The sequence below is a fragment of the Arachis duranensis genome, chromosome 1, assembly GCF_000817695.3.
Source record: "Arachis duranensis cultivar V14167 chromosome 1, aradu.V14167.gnm2.J7QH, whole genome shotgun sequence".
Classification (NCBI taxonomy): domain Eukaryota; kingdom Viridiplantae; phylum Streptophyta; class Magnoliopsida; order Fabales; family Fabaceae; genus Arachis; species Arachis duranensis.
Genome location: NC_029772.3, coordinates 70,905,456 through 70,911,082, shown reverse-complemented (window position 1 = coordinate 70,911,082; position 5,627 = coordinate 70,905,456). Strand labels below are relative to the sequence as shown.

The 5,627-nt window shown below is 39.8% G+C and overlaps 1 non-coding gene across 1 annotated transcript; it reads right to left on the bottom strand.

The window, feature by feature from the left end:
• Nucleotides 1–252: 252 nt before the first annotated feature.
• LOC127743162 (small nucleolar RNA R71) lies at nt 253–360 on the bottom strand. Its single transcript, XR_008004503.1, has one exon. It is a non-coding gene; the product is annotated as a small nucleolar RNA R71 (small nucleolar RNA).
• Nucleotides 361–5,627: the final 5,267 nt, after the last annotated feature.

Here is a 5,627-nt window from a genome sequence, read left to right as displayed (position 1 = left end):
CAACAGAACTGCAAGTTTCATGGACTTCCATCAGAAGATCCCTACCAGTTTTTAACTGAGTTCTTGTAGATCTGTGATACTATTAAGACTAATGGAGTAGATCCTGAAGTCTACAGGCTCATGCTTTTCCCTTTTGTTGTAAGAGACAAAGCTAGAACATGGTTGGACTCACAACCTAAAGATAGCTTGGACTCTTGGGATAAGTTGGTCACAGCCTTCTTGGCTAAGTTCTTTCCTCCTCAAAAGCTGAGCAAGCTTAGAGAGGATGTTCAGACCTTCAAACAAAAAAATGGTGAATCCCTCTATGAAGTTTGGGAAAGATACAAGCAGATGACCAAAAGGTGTCCTTCTGACATGCTTTCAGAGTGGACCATTCTGGATATATTCTATTATGGTCTATCTGAGTTCTCTAAGATGTCACTGGACCATTTACAGGTGGATCCATTCACCTAAAGAAAATGCCTGCGGAAGCTCAAGAACTTATTGATATGGTTGCAAATAATCAATTCATGTACACTTCTGAGAGGAATTCTGTGAAAAATGGGATGCTTCAGAGGAAGGGAGTTCTTGAGATTGATGCTCTGAATGCCATATTGGTTTAGAACAAAATGTTGACTCAGCAAATCAACATGATTTCTCAAAGTCTGAATGGATGGCAAAATGCATCCAATAGTACTAAAGAGGCATCTTCTGAAGAAGGAGCTTATGATCCTGAGAACCCTGCAATGGCAGAGGTAAATTACATGGGTGAAACCTATGGAAACACCTATAATTCATCATGGAGAAATCATCCAAATTTCTCATGGAATGATCAATAAAAGCCTCAATAAGGCTTTAATAATGGTGGAAGAAACAGGCCCAGCAATAGCAAGCCTTTTCCATCATCTTCTCAGCAACAGATAGAGAATTCTGAGCAGAGCTCCTCTAGCTTAGCAAATATAGTCTCTGATCTATCTAAGGCCACTTTAAGTTTCATGAGTGAAAAAAGGTCCTCCATTAGAAATTTGGAGGCACAAGTGGGCCAGCTGAGTAAGAAAATCACTGAAATTCCTCCTAGTACACTCCCAAGCAATACTGAAGAGAATCCGAAAAGAGAGTGCAAAGCCATTAACATAATCAAAATGGCCGAACCTAGAGAGGAAGGGGAGGACGTGAATCCCAATGAGGAAGACCTCATGGGACGTCTCCCAGGTAAGAAGGAGTGCCCTATTAAGGACCTAAAGGAATTCGAGGCTCATATAGAGACCATAGAAATTCCATTAAACCTCCTCCTACCATTCATGAGCTCTGAAAACTATTCTTCCTCTGAAGAGGATGAAGAGGTAACTGGAGAGCAAGTTGCTCAATATTTGGGAGCTATCATGAAGCTGAATGCCAAGTTATTTGGTAATGAGACTTGGGAAGATAAACCTCCCTTGCTCATTAGTGAACTAGATACATGGGTTCAGCAAACTCTACCTCAAAAGAAACAAGATCCTGATAAATTCTTAATATCCTGTACCATAGGCACCATGACCTTTGAGAAGGCTCTGTGTGACCTGGGTCAGGGATAAATCTTATGCCACTCTCTGTAATGGAAAAGCTGGGGATCATTGAGGTACAGCCTACCACATTCTCATTAGAGATGGCAGACAGGTCACAAAGACAAGCTTATGGATTAGTAGAGGACGTGTTAGTGAAGGTTAAAGGCCTTTACATCCCTGCTGCTTTTATAATCTTAGAGACTAGGAAGACTGGAGGATGAATACATCATCCTTGGAAGACCTTTCCTAACCACAGCAGGAGCTGTGATAGATGTTAACAGAGGAGAATTAGTCCTTCAATTGAATGGGGACTACCTTGTGTTTAAGGCCCAAGGTGATCCTTCTATAAACATGGAAAAGAGGCACGATAAGCTTCTCTCAATACAGAGTCAAACAGAGCCCCCACAACCAAACTCTAAGTTTGGTGTTGAACCCCCACATTTAAACTCTAAGTTTGTTGTTGGGAGTCCACAACATTGACCTGATCACCTCTGAAGCTCCAGAGAGCACACTGTCAAGCTAGTGACATTAACGGAGCGCTTATTGGGAGGCAACCCAATTTTTATTTATCTAATTTTATTTTTATTTTATTGTTCTTTTATGTTTTATTAGGTTCATGATCATGTGGAGTCACAAAACAAATACTAAAATTAAAAACAGAATCAAAAACAGCAGAAGAAATAGCACACCCTGGAAGAAGGGCTTACTGGCATTTAACGCCAGTAAGGAGCATCTGGCTGGCGTTCAACGCCAGAACAGAGCATGAATCTGGCGTTGAACGCCAGAAACAAGCAACAATATGATGTTTAAATGCCAGGATTACACCCTGAGGAAAGCTGGCATTAAATGCCAGAAACAAGCACCAACCTGGCGTTCAACGCCGGAAACATGCTACAGACTAGCGTTGAACGCCCAAAACAAGCATAGAACTGGCGTTTAACGCCAGAAATAAGCATCAATCTGGAGTTAAATGCCAGGATTGCTTGCAAAGGGCGTTTTACATGCCTAATTGGTGCAGGGATGAGAAATCCTTGACACATCAGGATCTGTGGATCCCACAGGATCACCCACAGGATCCCCACCTACCTCAACTCACCCTCTCTCTTTTTCACACAATCCAAAAACACTCTTCCCTAAACTTTTTTCACCAATCACCTCAATCTCTCTTCCCAATTACCCCTTCACCACTCACATCCATCCACTATTCCCCAAACACCCCACCCACCTTCAAATTCAAAATCTCTTCCCCACCCAAACCCACCTTACATGGCCGAACCCACACCTCTCTCCCTCTCCTCCGTATCTTCTTCTTCTTCTTCTATTCTCTCTTCTTTTGCTCAAGGGCGAGCAACATTCTAAGTTTGGTGTGGTAAAAGCATCGCTTTTTTGTTTTTCCATAACCATTAATGGCACCTAAGGCCAGAGAAAGTTCAAGAAAGATGAAAGGGAAGGCAATTGCTTCTACCTCTGAGTCATGGGAGATGGAGAGATTCATCTCAAGGGTCCATAGCTCAGTAGTAGAGCATTTGACTACACATCAAGAGAGCCCACTCATGGACCTCAACAAAGAGCATAAGGAATTCCCTCATCAAGAAATCCTTGAGATACCTTAGGGGATACATTTTCCTCCACACAATTATTGGGAGCAACTAAGGATAGGAGCACCAAAATTACTAGGGATCAAGCAACAGAGGCAAGGAAGAGACATAGAGGAGCTCAAGAGCACCTTTGGTTCTTCAAGAAGAAGGCACCACCCTCACTAAGGTGGACTCATTCCTTAACTTCCTTGTTCTTATCTCTCTATTTTTTTATTTTATGCTATATGTTTGTCTATGTTTGTGTCTTTATTACATGATCATTAGTGTCTAGTGTCTATGTCTTAAGGCTATGAAGAATTCCATGAATCCTTCACCTCTCTTAAATGAAAAATGTTTTTAATACAAAAGAACAAGAAGTACATAAGTTTCGAATTCATCCTTGAAATTAGTTTAATTATATTGACGTGGTGATAATACTTTTTATTTTTTGAATGAATGCTTGAACAGTGCAAATTTTTTATCTTGTTGTTTATGAATTTTAAAATTGTTGGCTCTTGAAAGAATGATGAACAAAGAGAAATGTTATTGACAATATAAAAAATCATGAAATTAATTCTTGAAGCAAGAAAAAGTAGTAAAAAAGCAAAAGCTTGCGAAAAAAATAGCGAAAAAAATTTAGAAAGAAAAAAATATAAAAGAAAAAAGAAAAAGAAAGCAAAAAAAGCCAATAGCGCTTAAAACCAAAAGGCAAGGGTAAAAAGGATCTAAGGCTTTGAGCATCAATGGATAGGAGGGCCCAAGGAAATAAAATCCAGACCTAAGCGGCTAAATCAAGGTGTCCCTAACTATGTGCTTGTGGCATACAGGTCCAAGTGAAAAGCTTGAGACTGAATGGTTAAAGTCGTGATCCAAAGCAAAAAAGAGTGTGCTTAAGAGCTCTGGACACCTCTAACTGGGGACTTTAGCAAAGCTGAGTCACAATTTGAAAAGGTTCACCCAGTCATGTGTCTGTGGCATTTATGTATCCGGTGATAATACTGGAAAACAAAGTGCTTAGGGCCACGACCAAGACTCATAAAAGTAGCTGTGTTCAAGAATCAACATACTTAACTAGGAGAATCAATAGCACTATCTGAAATTCTAAGTTCCTATAGATGCCAATCATTCTAAACTTCAAAGGATAAAGTGAGATGCCAAAACGGTTCGGAAGCAAAAAGCTACAAGTCCCGCTCATCTAATTAGAACTAATATTCATTGATATTTTGGGATTTATAGTATATTCTCTTCTTTTTATCCTATTTGATTTTCATTTTCTTGGGGACAAGCAACAATTTAAGTTTGGTGTTGTGATGAGCGGATAATTTATACGCTTTTTGGCATTGTTTTTAGGCAGTTTTTAGAAGGATCTAGCTACTTTTAGGGATGTTTTTATTAGTTTTATGATAAATTCACATTTCTAGACTTGACTATGAGTTTGTGTATTTTTCCATGATTTCAAGTATTTTCTGGATGAAATTGAGGGACCTGAGCAAAAATCTAATTCAGACTGATAAAGGACTGCTGATGTTGTTGGATTCTGACCTCTCTACACTCGAAATGAATTTTCTGGAGCTACAGAACTCCAAAATGGCGCACTCTCAAAAGCGTTGGAAAGTAGACATCCAGAGCTTTCCATAAATATATAATTTTTCATACTTTGTTCGAGCTTAGATGACGCAAACTAGCATTCAACGCCAGTTCCATGCTGCATTCTGGAGTCAAACGCCAGAAACACGTCACAAACTAGAGTTAAATGCCAAAAACACGTTACAACTTGGCATTTAACTCCAAAAGAAGCCTCTGCACGTGTAAATCTCAAGCTCAGCCCAAGCACGCACCAAGTGGGCCCCAGAAGTGGATTTCTGCATCAATTACTTATTTCTGTAAACCCTAGTAGCTAGTCTAGTATAAATAGGACATTTTACTATTGTATTATATATCTGGGTTTTTGTCCTTTGACCATATCGTTGGACGTTTAGTCTTAGACTTTGGGGGCTAGCCATTCGGCCTTGCCTGGACCCTGATCAATTATGCATTTTCAACGATGGAGTTTCTACACACCATAGATTAAGGGTGTGGAGCTCTGCTGTACCTCGAGTTTTAATGCAATTACTACCTGGTGGACGAAATTGTGATCAATACTTTTCACAACTCAAATAATCCTTGGTGATGAACCCAAAAACTTGGTGTTCAATACCATGGCATAAACACAACTTCGCACAACTAACCAGCAAGTGTACTGGGTCGTCCAAGTAATAAACCTTACGCGAGTAAGGGTCGATCCCACAGAGATTGTTGGTATGAAGCAAGCTATGGTCACCTTGTAAATCTTAGTCAGGCAAACTCAAATGGTTATGAATGATGAATAAAACATAAAGATAAAGATAGAGATACTTATGTAATTCATTGGTAGGAATTTCAGATAAGCGTATGAAGATGCTTGGTCCCTTCCGTCTCTCTGCTTTCCTACTATCTTCATCCAATCCTTCTTACTCCTTTCCATGGCAAGCTGTATGCAAGGGTTTCA